This window comes from Myotis nattereri (genome assembly GCF_964212035.1).
Source record: "Myotis nattereri genome assembly, chromosome: 16".
Classification (NCBI taxonomy): Eukaryota; Metazoa; Chordata; class Mammalia; order Chiroptera; family Vespertilionidae; genus Myotis; species Myotis nattereri.
Window position 1 is genome coordinate 1847300 of NC_138091.1, and position 26684 is coordinate 1873983.

Sequence of the window (26684 nt, forward strand, 5' to 3'; positions counted from 1 at the left end):
GCTGTATAGTCCTCACTTACAGGCTTTCTACACAAATTTTGAGCTGTATAAACAAGAATTCCTAATATTTGAACGCAAATTCAAGGGAAAACGCTCCCTAAAGTCCCTGGAGTTGTAAATATTATCAGTTTGCTGGTCATTTCACGGCTTTCCACTGGTAATGTCTGTCATTACAAACGGCAGGAAATGTCGGAAGAATCGATTTACTTTTATTTCAAGTGGTTCTTCCAAGTTTTTAATCATTTCTGGAAACTCTAATTGCGTATTTTAAGAGTTTTACCACAACTAGAGAGTTTTCTTACAACTATGTACTGGAACCGGAAGGATTTTAACTGAGTCATACAAAAGTCGCCAGAGTAATCCGGCCTCAATTGTAAACATACGCAGTATAGACCTCACTTACAGCCTTTCTACACAAATTTTGAGCTGTATAAACAAGAATTCTTAATATTTAAAAGCAAATTCAAGTGAAAACGCTCCCTAAAGTGCCCGGAGTTGTAAATATTATCAGTTTTCTGGTCATTTCACGGCTTTCCACTGATAATGTCTGTGATTACAAACGGCAGGAAATGTAGGAAAAATATATTTACTTTTATTTCAAGTGGTTCTTCCAAGTTTTTAATCATTTCTGGAAACTCTAATTGCGTATTTTAAGAGTTTTACCACAACTATAGAGTTTTCTTACAGCTATGTACTGGAACCGGAAGGATTTTAACTGAGTCATACCAAAGTCGCCAGAGTCATTGGCCTCAATTGTAAACATAAGCAGTATAGTCCTCACTTACAGGCTTTCTACACAAATTTTGAGCTGTATAAACAAGAATTCCTAATATTTGAAAGCAAATTCAAGGGAAAACGCTCCCTAAAGTCCCTGGAGTTGTAAATATTATCAGTTTGCTGGTCATATCACGGCTTTCCACTGGTAATGTCTGTGCTTACAAACGGCAGGAAATGTCGGAAGAATCGATTTACTTTCATTTCAAGTGGTTCTTCCAAGTTTTTAATCATTTCTGGAAACTCTAATTGCGTATTTTAAGAGTTTTACCACAAGTAGAGAGTTTTCTTACAACTATGTACTGGAACCGGAAGGATTTTAACTGAGTCATACAAAAGTCGCCAGAGTAATTCGGCCTCAATTGTAAACATAAGCAGTATAGTCCTCACTTACAGCCTTTCTACACAAATTCTGAGCTGTATAAACAAGAATTCCTAATATTTGAAAGCAAATTCAAGTGAACATGATCCCTGAAGTGCCCGGAGTTGTAGATATTATCAGTTTGCTGGTCATTTCTCGGCTTTCCACTGGTAATGTCTGTGATTACAAAAGGCAGGAAATGTAGGAAGAATCTATTAACTTTTATTTCAAGTGGTTCTTCCAAGTTTTTAATCATTTCTGGAAACTCTAATTGCGTATTTTAAGAGTTTTACACAACTATAGAGTTTTCTTACAACTATGTACTGGAACCGGAAGGATTTTAACTGAGTCATACAAAAGTCACAAGAGTAATGCGGCCTCAATTGTAAACATACGCAGTATAGACCTCACTTACAGCCTTTCTACACAAATTTTGAGCTGTATAAACAAGTATTCCTAATATTTAAAAGCAAATTCAAGTGAAAACGCTCCCTAAAGTGCCCGGAGTTGTAAATATTATCAGTTTGCTGGTCATTTCATGGCTTTCCTCTGGTAATGTCTGTGATTACAAACGGCAGGATATGTAGGAAGAATCTATTAACTTTTATTTCAAGTGGTTCTTCCAAGTTTTGAATCATTTCTGGAAACTCTAATTGCGTATTTTAAGAGTTTTACCACAACTAGAGAGTTTTCTTACAACTATGTACTGGAACCGGAAGGATTTTAACTGAGTCATACCAAAGTCGCCAGAGTCATTGGCCTCAATTGTAAACATAAGCAGTATAGTCCTCACTTACAGGCTTTCTACACAAATTTTGAGCTGTATAAACAAGAATTCCTAATATTTGAAAGCCAATTCAATTGAACACTATCCCTGAAGTGCCCGGAGTTGTAGATATTTTCAGTTTGCTGGTCATTTCACGGCTTTCCTCTGGTAATGTCTGTGATTACAAACGGCAGGAAATGTAGGAAGAATCTATTAACTTTTATTTCAAGTGGTTCTTCCAAGTTTTTAATCATTTCTGGAAACTCTAATTGCGTATTTTAAGAGTTTTACCACAACTAGACAGTTTTCTTACAACTATGTACTGGAACCGGAAGGATTTTAACTGAGTCATCCAAAAGTCGCCAGAGTAATTCGGCCTCAATTGTAAACATAAGCTGTATAGTCCTCACTTACAGGCTTTCTACACAAATTTTGAGCTGTATAAACAAGAATTCCTAATATTTGAAATCAAATTCAAGTGAAAACGCTCCCTAAAGTGCCCTTAGTTGTAAATATTATCAGTTTTCTGGTCATTTCAAGGCTTTCCACTGGTAATGTCTGTAATTACAAACGGCAGGAAAATTTGGAAGAATCTATTAACTTTTATTTCAAGTGGTTCTTCCAAGTTTTTAATCATTTCTGGAAACTCTAATTGCGTATTTTAAGAGTTTTACCACAACTAGAGAGTTTTCTTACAACTATGTACTGGAACCGGAAGGATTTTAACTGAGTCATACCAAAGGCGCCAGAGTCATTGGCCTCAATTGTAAACATAAGCAGTATAGTCCTCACTTACAGGCTTTCTACACAAATTTTGAGCTGTATAAACAAGAATTCCTAATATTTGAAAGCCAATTCAATTGAACATGATCCCTGAAGTGCCCGGAGTTGTAGATATTATCAGTTTGCTGGTCATTTCACGGCTTTCCTCTGGTAATGTCTGTGATTACAAACGGCAGGAAATGTAGGAAGAATCTATTAACTTTTATTTCAAGTGGTTCTTCCAAGTTTTTAATCATTTCTGGAAACTCTAATTGCGTATTTTAAGAGTTTTACCACAACTAGAGAGTTTTCTTACAACTATGTACTGGAACCGGACGGATTTTAACTGAGTCATTCATAAGTCGCCAGAGTAATTCGGCCTCAATTGTAAACATAAGCTGTATAGTCCTCACTTACAGGCTTTCTACACAAATTTTGAGCTGTATAAACAAGAATTCCTAATATTTGAACGCAAATTCAAGGGAAAACGCTCCCTAAAGTCCCTGGAGTTGTAAATATTATCAGTTTGCTGGTCATTTCACGGCTTTCCACTGGTAATGTCTGTCATTACAAACGGCAGGAAATGTCGGAAGAATCGATTTACTTTTATTTCAAGTGGTTCTTCCAAGTTTTTAATCATTTCTGGAAACTCTAATTGCGTATTTTAAGAGTTTTACCACAAGTAGAGAGTTTTCTTACAACTATGTACTGGAACCGGAAGGATTTTAACTGAGTCATACAAAAGTCGCCAGAGTAATCCGGCCTCAATTGTAAACATACGCAGTATAGACCTCACTTACAGCCTTTCTACACAAATTTTGAGCTGTATAAACAAGAATTCTTAATATTTAAAAGCAAATTCAAGTGAAAACGCTCCCTAAAGTGCCCGGAGTTGTAAATATTATCAGTTTTCTGGTCATTTCACGGCTTTCCACTGATAATGTCTGTGATTACAAACGGCAGGAAATGTAGGAAAAATATATTTACTTTTATTTCAAGTGGTTCTTCCAAGTTTTTAATCATTTCTGGAAACTCTAATTGCGTATTTTAAGAGTTTTACCACAACTATAGAGTTTTCTTACAGCTATGTACTGGAACCGGAAGGATTTTAACTGAGTCATACCAAAGTCGCCAGAGTCATTGGCCTCAATTGTAAACATAAGCAGTATAGTCCTCACTTACAGGCTTTCTACACAAATTTTGAGCTGTATAAACAAGAATTCCTAATATTTGAAAGCAAATTCAAGGGAAAACGCTCCCTAAAGTCCCTGGAGTTGTAAATATTATCAGTTTGCTGGTCATATCACGGCTTTCCACTGGTAATGTCTGTGCTTACAAACGGCAGGAAATGTCGGAAGAATCGATTTACTTTCATTTCAAGTGGTTCTTCCAAGTTTTTAATCATTTCTGGAAACTCTAATTGCGTATTTTAAGAGTTTTACCACAAGTAGAGAGTTTTCTTACAACTATGTACTGGAACCGGAAGGATTTTAACTGAGTCATACAAAAGTCGCCAGAGTAATTCGGCCTCAATTGTAAACATAAGCAGTATAGTCCTCACTTACAGCCTTTCTACACAAATTCTGAGCTGTATAAACAAGAATTCCTAATATTTGAAAGCAAATTCAAGTGAACATGATCCCTGAAGTGCCCGGAGTTGTAGATATTATCAGTTTGCTGGTCATTTCTCGGCTTTCCACTGGTAATGTCTGTGATTACAAAAGGCAGGAAATGTAGGAAGAATCTATTAACTTTTATTTCAAGTGGTTCTTCCAAGTTTTTAATCATTTCTGGAAACTCTAATTGCGTATTTTAAGAGTTTTACACAACTATAGAGTTTTCTTACAACTATGTACTGGAACCGGAAGGATTTTAACTGAGTCATACAAAAGTCACAAGAGTAATGCGGCCTCAATTGTAAACATACGCAGTATAGACCTCACTTACAGCCTTTCTACACAAATTTTGAGCTGTATAAACAAGTATTCCTAATATTTAAAAGCAAATTCAAGTGAAAACGCTCCCTAAAGTGCCCGGAGTTGTAAATATTATCAGTTTGCTGGTCATTTCACGGCTTTCCTCTGGTAATGTCTGTGATTACAAACGGCAGGATATGTAGGAAGAATCTATTTACTTTTATTTCAAGTGGTTCTTCCAAGTTTTTAATCATTTCTGGAAACTCTAATTGCGTATTTTAAGAGTTTTACCACAACTAGAGAGTTTTCTTACAACTATGTACTGGAACCGGAAGGATTTTAACTGAGTCATACCAAAGTCGCCAGAGTCATTGGCCTCAATTGTAAACATAAGCAGTATAGTCCCCACTTACAGGCTTTCTACACAAATTTTGAGCTGTATAAACAAGAATTCCTAATATTTGAAAGCCAATTCAATTGAACACTATCCCTGAAGTGCCCGGAGTTGTAGATATTATCAGTTTGCTGGTCATTTCACGGCTTTCCTCTGGTAATGTCTGTGATTACAAACGGCAGGAAATGTAGGAAGAATCTATTAACTTTTATTTCAAGTGGTTCTTCCAAGTTTTTAATCATTTCTGGAAACTCTAATTGCGTATTTTAGGAGTTTTACCACAACTAGAGAGTTTTCTTACAACTATGTACTGGAACCGGAAGGATTTTAACTGAGTCATCCAAAAGTCGCCAGAGTAATTCGGCCTCAATTGTAAACATAAGCTGTATAGTCCTCACTTACAGGCTTTCTACACAAATTTTGAGCTGTATAAACAAGAATTCCTAATATTTGAAAGCCAATTCAATTGAACACTATCCCTGTAGTGCCCGGAGTTGTAGATATTATCAGTTTGCTGGTCATTTCACGGCTTTCCACTGGTAATGTCTGTCATTACAAACGGCAGGAAATGTAGGAAGAATCTATTTACTTTTATTTCAAGTGGTTCTTCCAAGTTTTTAATCATTTCTGGAAACTCTAATTGCGTATTTTAAGAGTTTTACCACAACTAGAGAGTTTTCTTACAACTATGTACTGGAACCGGAAGGATTTTAACTGAGTCATCCAAAAGTCGCCAGAGTAATTCGGCCTCAATTGTAAACATAAGCTGTATAGGCCTCACTTACAGGCTTTCTACACAAATTTTGAGCTGTATAAACAAGAATTCCTAATATTTGAAAGCAAATTCAAGGGAAAACGCTCCCTAAAGTCCCTGGAGTTGTAAATATTATCAGTTTGCTGGTCATTTCACGGCTTTCCACTGGTAATGTCTGTAATTACAAACGGCAGGAAAAGTGGGAAGAATCTATTAACTTTTATTTCAAGTGGTTCTTCCAAGTTTTTAATCATTTCTGGAAACTCTAATTGCGTATTTTAAGAGTTTTACCACAACTAGAGAGTTTTCTTACAACTATGTACTGGAACCGGAAGGATTTTAACTGAGTCATACAAAAGTCGCAAGAGTAATGCGGCCTCAATTGTAAACATACGCAGTATAGACCTCACTTACAGCCTTTCTACACAAATTTTGAGCTGTATAAACAAGAATTCTTAATATTTAAAAGCAAATTCAAGTGAAAACGCTCCCTAAAGTGCCCGGAGTTGTAAATATTATCAGTTTTCTGGTCATTTCACGGCTTTCCACTGATAATGTCTGTGATTACAAACGGCAGGAAATGTAGGAAAAATATATTTACTTTTATTTCAAGTGGTTCTTCCTAGTTTTTAATCATTTCTGGAAACTCTAATTGCGTATTTTAAGAGTTTTACCACAACTATAGAGTTTTCTTACAACTATGTACTGGAACCGGAAGGATTTTAACTGAGTCATACCAAAGTCGCCAGAGTCATTGGCCTCAATTGTAAACATAAGCAGTATAGTCCTCACTTACAGGCTTTCTACACAAATTTTGAGCTGTATAAACAAGAATTCCTAATATTTGAAAGCAAATTCAAGGGAAAACGCACCCTAAAGTCCCTGGAGTTGTAAATATTATCAGTTTGCTGGTCATTTCACGGCTTTCCTCTGGTAATGTCTGTGATTACAAACGGCAGGAAATGTAGGAAGAATCTATTAACTTTTATTTCAAGTGGTTCTTCCAAGTTTTTAATCATTTCTGGAAACTCTAATTGCGTATTTTAAGAGTTTTACCACAACTAGACAGTTTTCTTACAACTATGTACTGGAACCGGAAGGATTTTAACTGAGTCATCCAAAAGTCGCCAGAGTAATTCGGCCTCAATTGTAAACATAAGCTGTATAGTCCTCACTTACAGGCTTTCTACACAAATTTTGAGCTGTATAAACAAGAATTCCTAATATTTGAAATCAAATTCAAGTGAAAACGCTCCCTAAAGTGCCCTTAGTTGTAAATATTATCAGTTTTCTGGTCATTTCAAGGCTTTCCACTGGTAATGTCTGTAATTACAAACGGCAGGAAAATTTGGAAGAATCTATTAACTTTTATTTCAAGTGGTTCTTCCAAGTTTTTAATCATTTCTGGAAACTCTAATTGCGTATTTTAAGAGTTTTACCACAACTAGAGAGTTTTCTTACAACTATGTACTGGAACCGGAAGGATTTTAACTGAGTCATACCAAAGGCGCCAGAGTCATTGGCCTCAATTGTAAACATAAGCAGTATAGTCCTCACTTACAGGCTTTCTACACAAATTTTGAGCTGTATAAACAAGAATTCCTAATATTTGAAAGCAAATTCAAGGGAAAACGCTCCCTAAAGTCCCTGGAGTTGTAAATATTATCAGTTTGCTGGTCATATCACGGCTTTCCACTGGTAATGTCTGTGCTTACAAACGGCAGGAAATGTCGGAAGAATCGATTTACTTTCATTTCAAGTGGTTCTTCCAAGTTTTTAATCATTTCTGGAAACTCTAATTGCGTATTTTAAGAGTTTTACCACAAGTAGAGAGTTTTCTTACAACTATGTACTGGAACCGGAAGGATTTTAACTGAGTCATACAAAAGTCGCCAGAGTAATTCGGCCTCAATTGTAAACATAAGCAGTATAGTCCTCACTTACAGCCTTTCTACACAAATTCTGAGCTGTATAAACAAGAATTCCTAATATTTGAAAGCAAATTCAAGTGAACATGATCCCTGAAGTGCCCGGAGTTGTAGATATTATCAGTTTGCTGGTCATTTCTCGGCTTTCCACTGGTAATGTCTGTGATTACAAAAGGCAGGAAATGTAGGAAGAATCTATTAACTTTTATTTCAAGTGGTTCTTCCAAGTTTTTAATCATTTCTGGAAACTCTAATTGCGTATTTTAAGAGTTTTACACAACTATAGAGTTTTCTTACAACTATGTACTGGAACCGGAAGGATTTTAACTGAGTCATACAAAAGTCACAAGAGTAATGCGGCCTCAATTGTAAACATACGCAGTATAGACCTCACTTACAGCCTTTCTACACAAATTTTGAGCTGTATAAACAAGTATTCCTAATATTTAAAAGCAAATTCAAGTGAAAACGCTCCCTAAAGTGCCCGGAGTTGTAAATATTATCAGTTTGCTGGTCATTTCACGGCTTTCCTCTGGTAATGTCTGTGATTACAAACGGCAGGATATGTAGGAAGAATCTATTTACTTTTATTTCAAGTGGTTCTTCCAAGTTTTTAATCATTTCTGGAAACTCTAATTGCGTATTTTAAGAGTTTTACCACAACTAGAGAGTTTTCTTACAACTATGTACTGGAACCGGAAGGATTTTAACTGAGTCATACCAAAGTCGCCAGAGTCATTGGCCTCAATTGTAAACATAAGCAGTATAGTCCTCACTTACAGGCTTTCTACACAAATTTTGAGCTGTATAAACAAGAATTCCTAATATTTGAAAGCCAATTCAATTGAACACTATCCCTGAAGTGCCCGGAGTTGTAGATATTATCAGTTTGCTGGTCATTTCACGGCTTTCCTCTGGTAATGTCTGTGATTACAAACGGCAGGAAATGTAGGAAGAATCTATTAACTTTTATTTCAAGTGGTTCTTCCAAGTTTTTAATCATTTCTGGAAACTCTAATTGCGTATTTTAGGAGTTTTACCACAACTAGAGAGTTTTCTTACAACTATGTACTGGAACCGGAAGGATTTTAACTGAGTCATCCAAAAGTCGCCAGAGTAATTCGGCCTCAATTGTAAACATAAGCTGTATAGTCCTCACTTACAGGCTTTCTACACAAATTTTGAGCTGTATAAACAAGAATTCCTAATATTTGAAAGCCAATTCAATTGAACACTATCCCTGTAGTGCCCGGAGTTGTAGATATTATCAGTTTGCTGGTCATTTCACGGCTTTCCACTGGTAATGTCTGTCATTACAAACGGCAGGAAATGTAGGAAGAATCTATTTACTTTTATTTCAAGTGGTTCTTCCAAGTTTTTAATCATTTCTGGAAACTCTAATTGCGTATTTTAAGAGTTTTACCACAACTATAGAGTTTTCTTACAACTATGTACTGGAACCGGAAGGATTTTAACTGAGTCATACAAAAGTCGCAAGAGTAATGCGGCCTCAATTTTAAACATACGCAGTATAGTCCTCACTTACCGCCTTTCTACACAAATTTTGGGCTTTATAAACAAGAATTCCTAATATTTGAAAGCAAATTCAATTGAAAACGCTCCCTAAAGTGCCCGGAGTTGTAAATATTATCAGTTTTCTGGTCATTTCACGTCTTTCCAATGGTAATGTCTGTGATTACAAACGGCAGGAAATGTAGAAAGAATCTTTTTAGTTTTATTTCAAGTGGTTCTTCCAAGTTTTTAATCATTTCTGGAAACTCTAATTGCGTATTTTAAGAGTTTTACCACAACTAGAGAGTTTTCTTACAACTATGTACTGGAACCGGAAGGATTTTAACTGAGTCATCCAAAAGTCGCCAGAGTAATTCGGCCTCAATTGTAAACATAAGCTGTATAGGCCTCACTTACAGGCTTTCTACACAAATTTTGAGCTGTATAAACAAGAATTCCTAATATTTGAAAGCAAATTCAAGGGAAAACGCTCCCTAAAGTCCCTGGAGTTGTAAATATTATCAGTTTGCTGGTCATTTCACGGCTTTCCACTGGTAATGTCTGTAATTACAAACGGCAGGAAAAGTGGGAAGAATCTATTAACTTTTATTTCAAGTGGTTCTTCCAAGTTTTTAATCATTTCTGGAAACTCTAATTGCGTATTTTAAGAGTTTTACCACAACTAGAGAGTTTTCTTACAACTATGTACTGGAACCGGAAGGATTTTAACTGAGTCATACAAAAGTCGCAAGAGTAATGCGGCCTCAATTGTAAACATACGCAGTATAGACCTCACTTACAGCCTTTCTACACAAATTTTGAGCTGTATAAACAAGAATTCTTAATATTTAAAAGCAAATTCAAGTGAAAACGCTCCCTAAAGTGCCCGGAGTTGTAAATATTATCAGTTTTCTGGTCATTTCACGGCTTTCCACTGATAATGTCTGTGATTACAAACGGCAGGAAATGTAGGAAAAATATATTTACTTTTATTTCAAGTGGTTCTTCCAAGTTTTTAATCATTTCTGGAAACTCTAATTGCGTATTTTAAGAGTTTTACCACAACTATAGAGTTTTCTTACAACTATGTACTGGAACCGGAAGGATTTTAACTGAGTCATACCAAAGTCGCCAGAGTCATTGGCCTCAATTGTAAACATAAGCAGTATAGTCCTCACTTACAGGCTTTCTACACAAATTTTGAGCTGTATAAACAAGAATTCCTAATATTTGAAAGCAAATTCAAGGGAAAACGCACCCTAAAGTCCCTGGAGTTGTAAATATTATCAGTTTGCTGGTCATTTCACGGCTTTCCACTGGTAATGTCTGTGCTTACAAACGGCAGGATATGTAGGAAGAATCTATTTACTTTTATTTCAAGTGGTTCTTCCAAGTTTTTAATCATTTCTGGAAACTCTAATTGCGTATTTTAAGAGTTTTACCACAACTAGAGAGTTTTCTTACAACTATGTACTGGAACCGGAAGGATTTTAACTGAGTCATACCAAAGTCGCCAGAGTCATTGGCCTCAATTATAAACATAAGCAGTATAGTCCTCACTTACAGGCTTTCTACACAAATTTTGAGCTGTATAAACAAGAATTCCTAATATTTGAAAGCCAATTCAATTGAACACTATCCCTGAAGTGCCCGGAGTTGTAGATATTATCAGTTTGCTGGTCATTTCACGGCTTTCCTCTGGTAATGTCTGTGATTACAAACGGCAGGAAATGTAGGAAGAATCTATTAACTTTTATTTAAAGTGGTTCTTCCAAGTTTTTAATCATTTCTGGAAACTCTAATTGCGTATTTTAGGAGTTTTACCACAACTAGAGAGTTTTCTTACAACTATGTACTGGAACCGGAAGGATTTTAACTGAGTCATCCAAAAGTCGCCAGAGTAATTCGGCCTCAATTGTAAACATAAGCTGTATAGTCCTCACTTACAGGCTTTCTACACAAATTTTGAGCTGTATAAACAAGAATTCCTAATATTTGAAAGCCAATTCAATTGAACACTATCCCTGTAGTGCCCGGAGTTGTAGATATTATCAGTTTGCTGGTCATTTCACGGCTTTCCACTGGTAATGTCTGTCATTACAAACGGCAGGAAATGTAGGAAGAATCTATTTACTTTTATTTCAAGTGGTTCTTCCAAGTTTTTAATCATTTCTGGAAACTCTAATTGCGTATTTTAAGAGTTTTACCACAACTATAGAGTTTTCTTACAACTATGTACTGGAACCGGAAGGATTTTAACTGAGTCATACAAAAGTCGCAAGAGTAATGCGGCCTCAATTTTAAACATACGCAGTATAGACCTCACTTACCGCCTTTCTACACAAATTTTGGGCTGTATAAACAAGAATTCCTAATATTTGAAAGCAAATTCAATTGAAAACGCTCCCTAAAGTGCCCGGATTTGTAAATATTATCAGTTTTCTGGTCATTTCACGTCTTTCCAATGGTAATGTCTGTGATTACAAACGGCAGGAAATGTAGAAAGAATCTTTTTAGTTTTATTTCAAGTGGTTCTTCCAAGTTTTTAATCATTTCTGGAAACTCTAATTGCGTATTTTAAGAGTTTTACCACAACTAGAGAGTTTTCTTACAACTATGTACTGGAACCGGAAGGATTTTAACTGAGTCATCCAAAAGTCGCCAGAGTAATTCGGCCTCAATTGTAAACATAAGCTGTATAGGCCTCACTTACAGGCTTTCTACACAAATTTTGAGCTGTATAAACAAGAATTCCTAATATTTGAAAGCCAATTCAAGGGAAAACGCTCCCTAAAGTCCCTGGAGTTGTAAATATTATCAGTTTGCTGGTCATTTCACGGCTTTCCACTGGTAATGTCTGTAATTACAAACGGCAGGAAAAGTGGGAAGAATCTATTAACTTTTATTTCAAGTGGTTCTTCCAAGTTTTTAATCATTTCTGGAAACTCTAATTGCGTATTTTAAGAGTTTTACCACAACTAGAGAGTTTTCTTACAACTATGTACTGGAACCGGAAGGATTTTAACTGAGTCATACAAAAGTCGCCAGAGTAATGCGCCCTCAATTGTAAACATACGCAGTATAGACCTCACTTTCAGCCTTTCTACACAAATTTTGAGCTGTATAAACAAGAATTCTTAATATTTAAAAGCAAATTCAAGTGAAAACGCTCCCTAAAGTGCCCGGAGTTGTAAATATTATCAGTTTTCTGGTCATTTCACGGCTTTCCACTGATAATGTCTGTGATTACAAACGGCAGGAAATGTAGGAAAAATATATTTACTTTATTTCAAGTGGTTCTTCCAAGTTTTTAATCATTTCTGGAAACTCTAATTGCGTATTTTAAGAGTTTTACCACAACTATAGAGTTTTCTTACAACTATGTACTGGAACCGGAAGGATTTTAACTGAGTCATACCAAAGTGGCCAGAGTCATTGGCCTCAATTGTAAACATAAGCAGTATAGTCCTCACTTACAGGCTTTCTACACAAATTTTGAGCTGTATAAACAAGAATTCCTAATATTTGAAAGCAAATTCAAGGGAAAACGCACCCTAAAGTCCCTGGAGTTGTAAATATTATCAGTTTGCTGGTCATTTCACGGCTTTCCACTGGTAATGTCTGTGCTTACAAACGGCAGGAAATGTCGGAAGAATCGATTTACTTTTATTTCAAGTGGTTCTTCCAAGTTTTTAATCATTTCTGGAAACTCTAATTGCGTATTTTAAGAGTTTTACCACAAGTAGAGAGTTTTCTTACAACTATGTACTGGAACCGGAAGGATTTTAACTGAGTCATACAAAAGTCGCCAGAGTAATTCGGCCTCAATTGTATACATAAGCAGTATAGTCCTCACTTACAGCCTTTCTACACAAATTCTGAGCTGTATAAACAAGAATTCCTAATATTTGAAAGCAAATTCAAGTGAACATGATCCCTGAAGTGCCCGGAGTTGTAGATATTATCAGTTTGCTGGTCATTTCTCGGCTTTCCACTGGTAATGTCTGTGATTACAAAAGGCAGGAAATGTAGGAAGAATCTATTAACTTTTATTTCAAGTGGTTCTTCCAAGTTTTTAATCATTTCTGGAAACTCTAATTGCGTATTTTAAGAGTTTTACACAACTATAGAGTTTTCTTACAACTATGTACTGGAACCGGAAGGATTTTAACTGAGTCATACAAAAGTCACAAGAGTAATGCGGCCTCAATTGTAAACATACGCAGTATAGACCTCACTTACAGCCTTTCTACACAAATTTTGAGCTGTATAAACAAGTATTCCTAATATTTAAAAGCAAATTCAAGTGAAAACGCTCCCTAAAGTGCCCGGAGTTGTAAATATTATCAGTTTGCTGGTCATTTCACGGCTTTCCTCTGGTAATGTCTGTGATTACAAACGGCAGGATATGTAGGAAGAATCTATTAACTTTTATTTCAAGTGGTTCTTCCAAGTTTTGAATCATTTCTGGAAACTCTAATTGCGTATTTTAAGAGTTTTACCACAACTAGACAGTTTTCTTACAACTATGTACTGGAACCGGAAGGATTTTAACTGAGTCATACCAAAGTCGCCAGAGTCATTGGCCTCAATTGTAAACATAAGCAGTATAGTCCTCACTTACAGGCTTTCTACACAAATTTTGAGCTGTATAAACAAGAATTCCTAATATTTGAAAGCCAATTCAATTGAACACTATCCCTGAAGTGCCCGGAGTTGTAGATATTATCAGTTTGCTGGTCATTTCACGGCTTTCCTCTGGTAATGTCTGTGATTACAAACGGCAGGAAATGTAGGAAGAATCTATTAACTTTTATTTGAAGTGGTTCTTCCAAGTTTTTAATCATTTCTGGAAACTCTAATTGCGTATTTTAAGAGTTTTACCACAACTAGACAGTTTTCTTACAACTATGTACTGGAACCGGAAGGATTTTAACTGAGTCATCCAAAAGTCGCCAGAGTAATTCGGCCTCAATTGTAAACATAAGCTGTATAGTCCTCACTTACAGGCTTTCTACACAAATTTTGAGCTGTATAAACAAGAATTCCTAATATTTGAAAGCCAATTCAATTGAACACTATCCCTGTAGTGCCCGGAGTTGTAGATATTATCAGTTTGCTGGTCATTTCACGGCTTTCCACTGGTAATGTCTGTCATTACAAACGGCAGGAAATGTAGGAAGAATCTATTTACTTTTATTTCAAGTGGTTCTTCCAAGTTTTTAATCATTTCTGGAAACTCTAATTGCGTATTTTAAGAGTTTTACCACAACTATAGAGTTTTCTTACAACTATGTACTGGAACCGGAAGGATTTTAACTGAGTCATACAAAAGTCGCAAGAGTAATGCGGCCTCAATTTTAAACATACGCAGTATAGACCTCACTTACCGCCTTTCTACACAAATTTTGGGCTGTATAAACAAGAATTCCTAATATTTGAAAGCAAATTCAATTGAAAACGCTCCCTAAAGTGCCCGGAGTTGTAAATATTATCAGTTTTCTGGTCATTTCACGTCTTTCCAATGGTAATGTCTGTGATTACAAACGGCAGGGAATGTAGAAAGAATCTTTTTAGTTTTATTTCAAGTGGTTCTTCCAAGTTTTTAATCATTTCTGGAAACTCTAATTGCGTATTTTAAGAGTTTTACCACAACTAGAGAGTTTTCTTACAACTATGTACTGGAACCGGAAGGATTTTAACTGAGTCATCCAAAAGTCGCCAGAGTAATTCGGCCTCAATTGTAAACATAAGCTGTATAGGCCTCACTTACAGGCTTTCTACACAAATTTTGAGCTGTATAAACAAGAATTCCTAATATTTGAAAGCAAATTCAAGGGAAAACGCTCCCTAAAGTCCCTGGAGTTGTAAATATTATCAGTTTGCTGGTCATTTCACGGCTTTCCACTGGTAATGTCTGTAATTACAAACGGCAGGAAAAGTGGGAAGAATCTATTAACTTTTATTTCAAGTGGTTCTTCCAAGTTTTTAATCATTTCTGGAAACTCTAATTGCGTATTTTAAGAGTTTTACCACAACTAGAGAGTTTTCTTACAGCTATGTACTGGAACCGGAAGGATTTTAACTGAGTCATACAAAAGTCGCCAGAGTAATGCGGCCTCAATTGTAAACATACGCAGTATAGACCTCACTTACAGCCTTTCTACACAAATTTTGAGCTGTATAAACAAGAATTCTTAATATTTAAAAGCAAATTCAAGTGAAAACGCTCCCTAAAGTGCCCGGAGTTGTAAATATTATCAGTTTTCTGGTCATTTCACGGCTTTCCACTGATAATGTCTGTGATTACAAACGGCAGGAAATGTAGGAAAAATATATTTACTTTTATTTCAAGTGGTTCTTCCAAGTTTTTAATCATTTCTGGAAACTCTAATTGCGTATTTTAAGAGTTTTACCACAACTATAGAGTTTTCTTACAACTATGTACTGGAACCGGAAGGATTTTAACTGAGTCATACCAAAGTCGCCAGAGTCATTGGCCTCAATTGTAAACATAAGCAGTATAGTCCTCACTTACAGGCTTTCTACACAAATTTTGAGCTGTATAAACAAGAATTCCTAATATTTGAAAGCAAATTCAAGGGAAAACGCACCCTAAAGTCCCTGGAGTGGTAAATATTATCAGTTTGCTGGTCATTTCACGGCTTTCCACTGGTAATGTCTGTGCTTACAAACGGCAGGAAATGTCGGAAGAATCGATTTACTTTTATTTCAAGTGGTTCTTCCAAGTTTTTAATCATTTCTGGAAACTCTAATTGCGTATTTTAAGAGTTTTACCACAAGTAGAGAGTTTTCTTACAACTATGTACTGGAACCGGAAGGATTTTAACTGAGTCATACAAAAGTCGCCAGAGTAATTCGGCCTCAATTGTATACATAAGCAGTATAGTCCTCACTTACAGCCTTTCTACACAAATTCTGAGCTGTATAAACAAGAATTCCTAATATTTGAAAGCAAATTCAAGTGAACATGATCGCTGAAGTGCCCGGAGTTGTAGATATTATCAGTTTGCTGGTCATTTCTCGGCTTTCCACTGGTAATGTCTGTGATTACAAAAGGCAGGAAATGTAGGAAGAATCTATTAACTTTTATTTCAAGTGGTTCTTCCAAGTTTTTAATCATTTCTGGAAACTCTAATTGCGTATTTTAAGAGTTTTACCACAACTAGACAGTTTTCTTACAACTATGTACTGGAACCGGAAGGATTTTAACTGAGTCATCCAAAAGTCGCCAGAGTAATTCGGCCTCAATTGTAAACATAAGCTGTATAGTCCTCACTTACAGGCTTTCTACACAAATTTTGAGCTGTATAAACAAGAATTCCTAATATTTGAAATCAAATTCAAGTGAAAACGCTCCCTAAAGTGCCCGGAGTTGTAAATATTATCAGTTTGCTGGTCATTTCACGGCTTTCCTCTGGTAATGTCTGTGATTACAAACGGCAGGATATGTAGGAAGAATATATTTACTTTTATTTCAAGTGGTTCTTCCAAGTTTTTAATCATTTCTGGAAACTCTAATTGCGTATTTTAAGAGTTTTACCACAACTAGAGAGTTTTCTTACAACTATGTACTGGAACCGGAAGGATTTTAACTGAGTCATACCAAAGTCGCCAGAGTCATTGGCCTCAATTGTAAACATAAGCAGTATAGTCCTCACTTACAGGCTTTCTACACAAATTTTGAGCTGTATAAACAAGAATTCCTAATATTTGAAAGCCAATTCAATTGAACACTATCCCTGAAGTGCCCGGAGTTGTAGATATTATCAGTTTGCTGGTCATTTCACGGCTTTCCTCTGGTAATGTCTGTGATTACAAACGGCAGGAAATGTAGGAAGAATCTATTAACTTTTATTTCAAGTGGTTCTTCCAAGTTTTTAATCATTTCTGGAAACTCTAATTGCGTATTTTAAGAGTTTTACCACAACTAGAGATTTTTCTTACAACTATGTACTGGAACCGGAAGGATTTTAACTGAGTCATCCAAAAGTCGCCAGAGTAATTCGGCCTCAATTGTAAACATAAGCTGTATAGTCCTCACTTACAGGCTTTCTACACAAATTTTGAGCTGTATAAACAAGAATTCCTAATATTTGAAAGCAAATTCAAGGGAAAACGCTCCCTAAAGTCCCTGGAGTTGTAAATATTATCAGTTTGCTGGTCATTTCACGGCTTTCCACTGGTAATGTCTGTGCTTACAAACGGCAGGAAATGTCGGAAGAATCGATTTACTTTTATTTCAAGTGGTTCTTCCAAGTTTTTAATCATTTCTGGAAACTCTAATTGCGTATTTTAAGAGTTTTACCACAAGTAGAGAGTTTTCTTACAACTATGTACTGGAACCGGAAGGATTTTAACTGAGTCATACAAAAGTCGCCAGAGTAATGCGCCCTCAATTGTAAACATAAGCAGTATAGTCCTCACTTACAGCCTTTCTACACAAATTTTGAGCTGTATAAACAAGAATTCCTAATATTTGAAAGCAAATTCAAGTGAAAACGCTCCCTAAAGTGCCCGGAGTTGTAAATATTATCAGTTTGCTGGTCATTTCACGGCTTTCCTCTGGTAATTTCTGTGATTACAAACGGCAGGAAATGTAGGAAGAATCTATTAACTTTTATTTCAAGTGGTTCTTCCAAGTTTTTAATCATTTCTGGAAACTCTAATTGCGTATTTTAAGAGTTTTACCACAACTAGAGAGTTTTCTTACAAATATGTACTGGAACCGAATGGATTTTAACTCAGTCCTACAAAAGTCGCCAGAGTAATGGGGCCTCAATTGTAAACATACTCAGTATAGACCTCACTTACAGCCTTTCTACACAAATTTTGAGCTGTATAAACAAGAATTCCTAATATTTGAAATCAAATTCAAGTGAAAACGCTCCCTAAAGTGCCCTTAGTTATAAATATTATCAGTTTTCTGATCATTTCACGGCTTTCCACTGGTAATGTCTGTGATTACAAACGGCAGGAAAAGTGGGTAGAATCTATTAACTTTTATTTCAAGTGGTTCTTCCAAGTTTTTAATCACTTCTGGAAACTCTAATTGCGTATTTTAAGAGTTTTACCACAACTAGAGAGTTTTCTTACAACTATGTACTGGAACCGGAAGGATTTTAACTGAGTCATACCAAAGTCGCCAGAGTCATTGGCCTCAATTATAAACATAAGCAGTATAGTCCTCACTTACAGGCTTTCTACACAAATTTTGAGCTGTATAAACAAGAATTCCTAATATTTGAAAGCCAATTCAATTGAACACTATCCCTGAAGTGCCCGGAGTTGGAGATATTATCAGTTTGCTGGTCATTTCACGGCTTTCCTCTGGTAATGTCTGTGATTACAAACGGCAGGAAATGTAGGAAGAATCTATTAACTTTTATTTGAAGTGGTTCTTCCAAGTTTTTAATCATTTCTGGAAACTCTAATTGCGTATTTTAGGAGTTTTACCACAACTAGAGAGTTTTCTTACAACTATGTACTGGAACCGGAAGGATTTTAACTGAGTCATCCAAAAGTCGCCAGAGTAATTCGGCCTCAATTGTAAACATAAGCTGTATAGTCCTCACTTACAGGCTTTCTACACAAATTTTGAGCTGTATAAACAAGAATTCCTAATATTTGAAAGCCAATTCAATTGAACACTATCCCTGTAGTGCCCGGAGTTGTAGATATTATCAGTTTGCTGGTCATTTCACGGCTTTCCACTGGTAATGTCTGTCATTACAAACGGCAGGAAATGTAGGAAGAATCTATTTACTTTTATTTCAAGTGGTTCTTCCAAGTTTTTAATCATTTCTGGAAACTCTAATTGCGTATTTTAAGAGTTTTACCACAACTATAGAGTTTTCTTACAACTATGTACTGGAACCGGAAGGATTTTAACTGAGTCATACAAAAGTCGCAAGAGTAATGCGGCCTCAATTTTAAACATACTCAGTATAGACCTCACTTACCGCCTTTCTACACAAATTTTGGGCTGTATAAACAAGAATTCCTAATATTTGAAAGCAAATTCAATTGAAAACGCTCCCTAAAGTGCCCGGAGTTGTAAATATTATCAGTTTTCTGGTCATTTCACGTCTTTCCAATGGTAATGTCTGTGATTACAAACGGCAGGAAATGTAGAAAGAATCTTTTTAGTTTTATTTCAAGTGGTTCTTCCAAGTTTTTAATCATTTCTGGAAACTCTAATTGCGTATTTTAAGAGTTTTACCACAACTAGAGAGTTTTCTTACAACTATGTACTGGAACCGGAAGGATTTTAACTGAGTCATCCAAAAGTCGCCAGAGTAATTCGGCCTCAATTGTAAACATAAGCTGTATAGGCCTCACTTACAGCCTTTCTACACAAATTTTGAGCTGTATAAACAAGAATTCCTAATATTTGAAAGCAAATTCAAGGGAAAACGCTCCCTAAAGTCCCTGGAGTTGTAAATATTATCAGTTTGCTGGTCATTTCATGGCTTTCCACTGGTAATGTCTGTAATTACAAACGGCAGGAAAAGTGGGAAGAATCTATTAACTTTTATTTCAAGTGGTTCTTCCAAGTTTTTAATCATTTCTGGAAACTCTAATTGCGTATTTTAAGAGTTTTACCACAACTAGAGAGTTCTCTTACAACTATGTACTGGAACCGGAAGGATTTTAACTGAGTCATACAAAAGTCGCCAGAGTAATGCGGCCTCAATTGTAAACATACGCAGTATAGACCTCACTTACAGCCTTTCTACACAAATTTTGAGCTGTATAAACAAGAATTCTTAATATTTAAAAGCAAATTCAAGTGAAAACGCTCCCTAAAGTGCCCGGAATTGTAAATATTATCAGTTTTCTGGTCATTTCACGGCTTTCCACTGATAATGTCTGTGATTACAAACGGCAGGAAATGTAGGAAAAATATATTTACTTTTATTTCAAGTGGTTCTTCCAAGTTTTTAATCATTTCTGGAAACTCTAATTGCGTATTTTAAGAGTTTTACCACAACTATAGAGTTTTCTTACAATTATGTACTGGAACCGGAAGGATTTTAACTGAGTCATACCAAAGTCGCCAGAGTCATTGGCCTCAATTGTAAACATAAGCAGTATAGTCCTCACTTACAGGCTTTCTACACAAATTTTGAGCTGTATAAACAAGAATTCCTAATATTTGAAAGCAAATTCAAGGGAAAACGCACCCTAAAGTCCCTGGAGTTGTAAATATTATCAGTTTGCTGGTCATTTCTCGGCTTTCCACTGGTAATGTCTGTGATTACAAAAGGCAGGAAATGTAGGAAGAATCTATTAACTTTTATTTGAAGTGGTTCTTCCAAGTTTTTAATCATTTCTGGAAACTCTAATTGCGTATTTTAAGAGTTTTACACAACTATAGAGTTTTCTTACAACTATGTACTGGAACCGGAAGGATTTTAACTGAGTCATACAAAAGTCACAAGAGTAATGCGGCCTCAATTGTAAACATACGCAGTATAGACCTCACTTACAGCCTTTCTACACAAATTTTGAGCTGTATAAACAAGTATTCCTAATATTTAAAAGCAAATTCAAGTGAAAACGCTCCCTAAAGTGCCCGGAGTTGTAAATATTATCAGTTTGCTGGTCATTTCACGGCTTTCCTCTGGTAATGTCTGTGATTACAAACGGCAGGATATGTAGGAAGAATCTATTAACTTTTATTTCAAGTGGTTCTTCCAAGTTTTGAATCATTTCTGGAAACTCTAATTGCGTATTTTAAGAGTTTTACCACAACTAGAGAGTTTTCTTACAACTATGTACTGGAACCGGAAGGATTTTAACTGAGTCATACCAAAGTCGCCAGAGTCATTGGCCTCAATTGTAAACATAAGCAGTATAGTCCTCACTTACAGGCTTTCTACACAAATTTTGAGCTGTATAAACAAGAATTCCTAATATTTGAAAGCCAATTCAATTGAACACTATCCCTGAAGTGCCCGGAGTTGTAGATATTATCAGTTTGCTGGTCATTTCACGGCTTTCCTCTGGTAATGTCTGTGATTACAAACGGCAGGAAATGTAGGAAGAATCTATTAACTTTTATTTCAAGTGGTTCTTCCAAGTTTTTAATCATTTCTGGAAACTCTAATTGCGTATTTTAAGAGTTTTACCACAACTAGACAGTTTTCTTACAACTATGTACTGGAACCGGAAGGATTTTAACTGAGTCATCCAAAAGTCGCCAGAGTAATTCGGCCTCAATTGTAAACATAAGCTGTATAGTCCTCACTTACAGGCTTTCTACACAAATTTTGAGCTGTATAAACAAGAATTCCTAATATTTGAACGCAAATTCAAGGGAAAACGCTCCCTAAAGTCCCTGGAGTTGTAAATATTATCAGTTTGCTGGTCATTTCACGGCTTTCCACTGGTAATGTCTGTCATTACAAACGGCAGGAAATGTCGGAAGAATCGATTTACTTTTATTTCAAGTGGTTCTTCCAAGTTTTTAATCATTTCTGGAAACTCTAATTGCGTATTTTAAGAGTTTTACCACAAGTAGAGAGTTTTCTTACAACTTTGTACTGGAACCGGAAGGATTTTAACTGAGTCATACTAAAGTCGCCAGAGTAATTCGGCCTCAATTGTAAACATACGCAGTATAGACCTCACTTACAGCCTTTCTACACAAATTTTGAGCTGTATAAACAAGAATTCCTAATATTTAAAAGCAAATTCAAGTGAAAACGCTCCCTAAAGTGCCCGGAGTTGTAAATATTATCAGTTTGCTGGTCATTTCACGGCTTTCCTCTGGTAATGTCTGTGATTACAAACGGCAGGATATGTAGGAAGAATATATTTACTTTTATTTCAAGTGGTTCTTCCAAGTTTGTAATCATTTCTGGAAACTCTAATTGCGTATTTTAAGAGTTTTACCACAACTAGAGAGTTTTCTTACAACTATGTACTGGAACCGGAAGGATTTTAACTGAGTCATACCAAAGTCGCCAGAGTCATTGGCCTCAATTGTAAACATAAGCAGTATAGTCCTCACTTAAAGGCTTTCTACACAAATTTTGAGCTGTATAAACAAGAATTCCTAATATTTGAAAGCCAATTCAATTGAACACTATCCCTGAAGTGCCCGGAGTTGTAGATATTATCAGTTTGCTGGTCATTTCACGGCTTTCCTCTGGTAATGTCTGTGATTACAAACGGCAGGAAATGTAGGAAGAATCGATTTACTTTTATTTCAAGTGGTTCTTCCAAGTTTTTAATCATTTCTGGAAACTCTAATTGCGTATTTTAAGAGTTTTACCACAAGTAGAGAGTTTTCTTACAACTATGTACTGGAACCGGAAGGATTTTAACTGAGTCATACAAAAGTCGCCAGAGTAATGCGCCCTCAATTGTAAACATAAGCAGTATAGTCCTCACTTACAGCCTTTCTACACAAATTTTGAGCTGTATAAACAAGAATTCCTAATATTTGAAAGCAAATTCAAGTGAAAACGCTCCCTAAAGTGCCCGGAGTTGTAAATATTATCAGTTTGCTGGTCATTTCACGGCTTTCCTCTGGTAATTTCTGTGATTACAAACGGCAGGAAATGTAGGAAGAATCTATTAACTTTTATTTCAAGTGGTTCTTCCAAGTTTTTAATCATTTCTGGAAACTCTAATTGCGTATTTTAAGAGTTTTACCACAACTAGAGAGTTTTCTTACAAATATGTACTGGAACCGAATGGATTTTAACTCAGTCCTACAAAAGTCACCAGAGTAATGGGGCCTCAATTGTAAACATACTCAGTATAGACCTCACTTACAGCCTTTCTACACAAATTTTGAGCTGTATAAACAAGAATTCCTAATATTTGAAATCAAATTCAAGTGAAAACGCTCCCTAAAGTGCCCTTAGTTATAAATATTATCAGTTTTCTGGTCATTTCACGGCTTTCCACTGGTAATGTCTGTGATTACAAACGGCAGGAAAAGTGGGTAGAATCTATTAACTTTTATTTCAAGTGGTTCTTCCAAGTTTTTAATCATTTCTGGAAACTCTAATTGCGTATTTTAAGAGTTTTACCACAACTAGAGAGTTTTCTTAAAAGTATGTATTGGAACCGGAAGGATTTTAACTGAGTCATACAAAAGTCGCCAGAGTAATTCGGCCTCAATTGTAAACATAAGCAGTATAGTCCTCACTTACAGGCTTTCTACACAAATTTTGAGCTGTATAAACAAGAATTCCTAATATTTGAAAGCAAATTCAAGGGAAAACGCTCCCTAAAGTGCCCGGAGTTTTAAATATTATCAGTTTGCTGGTCATTTCTTGGCTTTCCTCTGGTAATGTCTGTGAATACAAACGGCAGGAAAAGTAGGAAGAATCTATTAACTTTTATTTCAAGTGGTTCTTCCAAATTTTTAATCATTTCTGGAAACTCTAATTGCGTATTTTAAGAGTTTTACCACAACTAGAGAGTTTTCTTACAACTATGTACTGGAACCGGAAAGATTTTAAGTGAGTCATCCAAAAGTCGCCAGAGTAATTCGGCCTCAATTGTAAACATAAGCAGTATAGTCCTCACTTACAGGCTTTCTACACAAATTTTGAGCTGTATAAACAAGAATTCCTAATATTTGAAACCAAATTCAAGTGAAAACGCTCCCTAAAGTGCCCGGAGTTGTAAATATTATCAGTTTGCTGGTCATTTCACGTCTTTCATCTGGTAATGTCTGTGATTACAAACGGCAGGAAATGTAGGAAGAATCTATTTACTTTTATTTCAAGTGGTTCTTCCAAGTTTTTTATCATTTCTGGAAACTCTAATTGCGTATTTTAAGAGTTTTACCACAACTAGAGAGTTTTCTTACAAATATGTACTGGAACCAGAAGGATTTTAACTGAGTCATACAAAAGTCGCCAGAGTAATGCGGCCTCAATTGTAAACATACGCAGTATAGACCTCACTTACAGCCTTTCTACACAAATTTTGAGCTGTATAAACAAGAATTCCTAATATTTGAAAGCAAATTCAACAGAAAACGCTCCCTACAGTGCCCGGAGTTGTAAATATTCTCAGTTTGCTGGTCATTTCACGGCTTTCCACTGGTAATGTCTGTGATTACAAACGGCAGGAAATGTAGGAAAAATATATTTACTTTTATTTCAAGTGGTTCTTCCAAGTTTTTAATCATTTCTGGAAACTCTAATTGCATATTTTAAGAGTTTTACCACAACTATAGAGTTTTCTTACAACTATGTACTGGAACCGGAAGGATTTTAACTGAGTCATACCAAAGTCGCCAGAGTTATTGGCCTCAATTGTAAACATAAGCAGTATAGTCCTCACTTACAGGCTTTCTACACAAATTTTGAGCTGTATAAACAAGAATTCCTAATATTTGAAAGCCAATTCAATTGAACACTATCCCTGAAGTGCCCGGAGTTGTAGATATTATCAGTTTGCTGGTCATTTCACGGCTTTCCTCTGGTAATGTCTGTGATTACAAACGGCAGGAAATGTAGGAAGAATCTATTTACTTTTATTTCAAGTGGTTCTTCCAAGTTTTTAATCATTTCAGGAAACTCTAATTGCGTATTTTAAGAGTTTTACCACAACTAGAGAGTTTTCTTACAACTATGTACTGGAACCGGAAGGATTTTAACTGAGTCATACAAAAGTCGCAAGAGTAATGCGGCCTCAATTGTAAACATACGCAGTATAGACCTCACTTACAGCCTTTCTACACAAATTTTGAGCTGTATAAACAAGAATTCCTAATATTTGAAATCAAATTCAAGTGAAAACGCTCCCCAAAGTGCTCTTAGTTGTAAATATTATCAGTTTTCTGGTCATTTCACGGCTTTCCACTGGTAATATCTGTGATTACAAACGGCAGGAAATGTAGGAAGAATCTATTTACTTTTATTTCAAGTGGTTCTTCCAAGTTTTTAATCATTTCTGGAAACTCTAATTGCGTATTTTAAGAGTTTTACCACAACTAGAGAGTTTTCTTACAACTATGTACTGGAACCGGAAGGATTTTAACTGAGTCATACCAAAGTCGCAAGAGTAATGCGGCCTCAAATGTAAACATACACAGTATAGACCTACCTTACAGCCTTTCTACACAAATTTTTAGCTGTATAAACAAGAATTCCTAATATTTGAAAGGAAATTCAAGGGAAAACGCTCCCTAAAGTCCCTGGAGTTGTAAATATTATCAGTTTGCTGGTCATTTCACGGCTTTCCACTGGTAATGTCTGTGATTACAAACGGCAGGAAATGTCGGAAGAATCTATTTACTTTTATTTCAAGTGGTTCTTCCAAGTTTTTAATCATTTCTGGAAACTCTAATTGCGTATTTTAAGAGTTTTACCACAACTAGAGAGTTTTCCTACAACTATGTACTGGAACCGGAAGGATTTTAACTGAGTCATACAAAAGTCGCAAGAGGAATGCGGCCTCAATAGTAAACATACGCAGTATAGACCTCACTTACAGCCTTCCTACACAAATTTTGAGCTGTATAAACAAGAATTCCTAATATTTGAAAGCAAATTCAAGTGAAAACGCTCGCTAAAGTGCCCGGAGTTGTAAATATTATCAGTTTGCTGGTCATTTCACGGCTTTCCACTGGTAATGTCTGTGATTACAAACGGCAGGAAATGTAGGAAAAATATATTTCCTTTTATTTCAAGTGGTTCTTCCAAGTTTTTAATCATTTCAGGAAACTCTAATTGCGTATTTTAAAAGTTTTACCAAAACTAGAGAGTTTTCTTACAAATATGTACTGGAACCGAATGGATTTTAACTGAGTCATACAAAAGTCGCCAGAGTTGCGGCCTCAATTGTAAACATACGCAGTATAGACCTCACTTACAGCCTTTCTACACAAATTTTGAGCTGTATAAACAAGAATTCCTAATATTTGAAATCAAATTCAAGTGAAAACGCTCCCTAAAGTGCTCTTAGTTATAAATATTATCAGTTTTCTGGTCATTTCACGGCTTTCCACTGGTAATGTCTGTGATTACAAACGGCAGGAAATGTGGGAAGGATCTATTAACTTTTCTTTCAAGTGGTTCTTCCAAGTTTTTAATCATTTCTGGAAACTCTAATTGCGTATTTTAAGAGTTTTACCACAACTAGAGAGTTTTCTTACAAATATGTACTGGAACCAGAAGGATTTTAACTGAGTCATCCAAAAGTCGAAAGAGTAATACGGCCTCAAATGTAAACATATGCAGTATAGACCTACCTTACAGCATTTCTACACAAATTTTTAGCTGTATAAACAAGAATTCCTAATATTTGAAAGCAAATTCAAGGGAAAACGCTCCCTAAAGTGCCCGGAGTTGTAAATATTATCAGTTTGCTGGTCATTTCACGGCTTTCCACTGGTAATGTCTGTGATTACAAATGCCAGGAAATGTCAGAAGAATCTATTTACTTTTATTTCAAGTGGTTCTTCCAAGTTTTTAATCATTTCTGGAAACTCTAATTGCGTATTTTAAGAGTTTTACCACA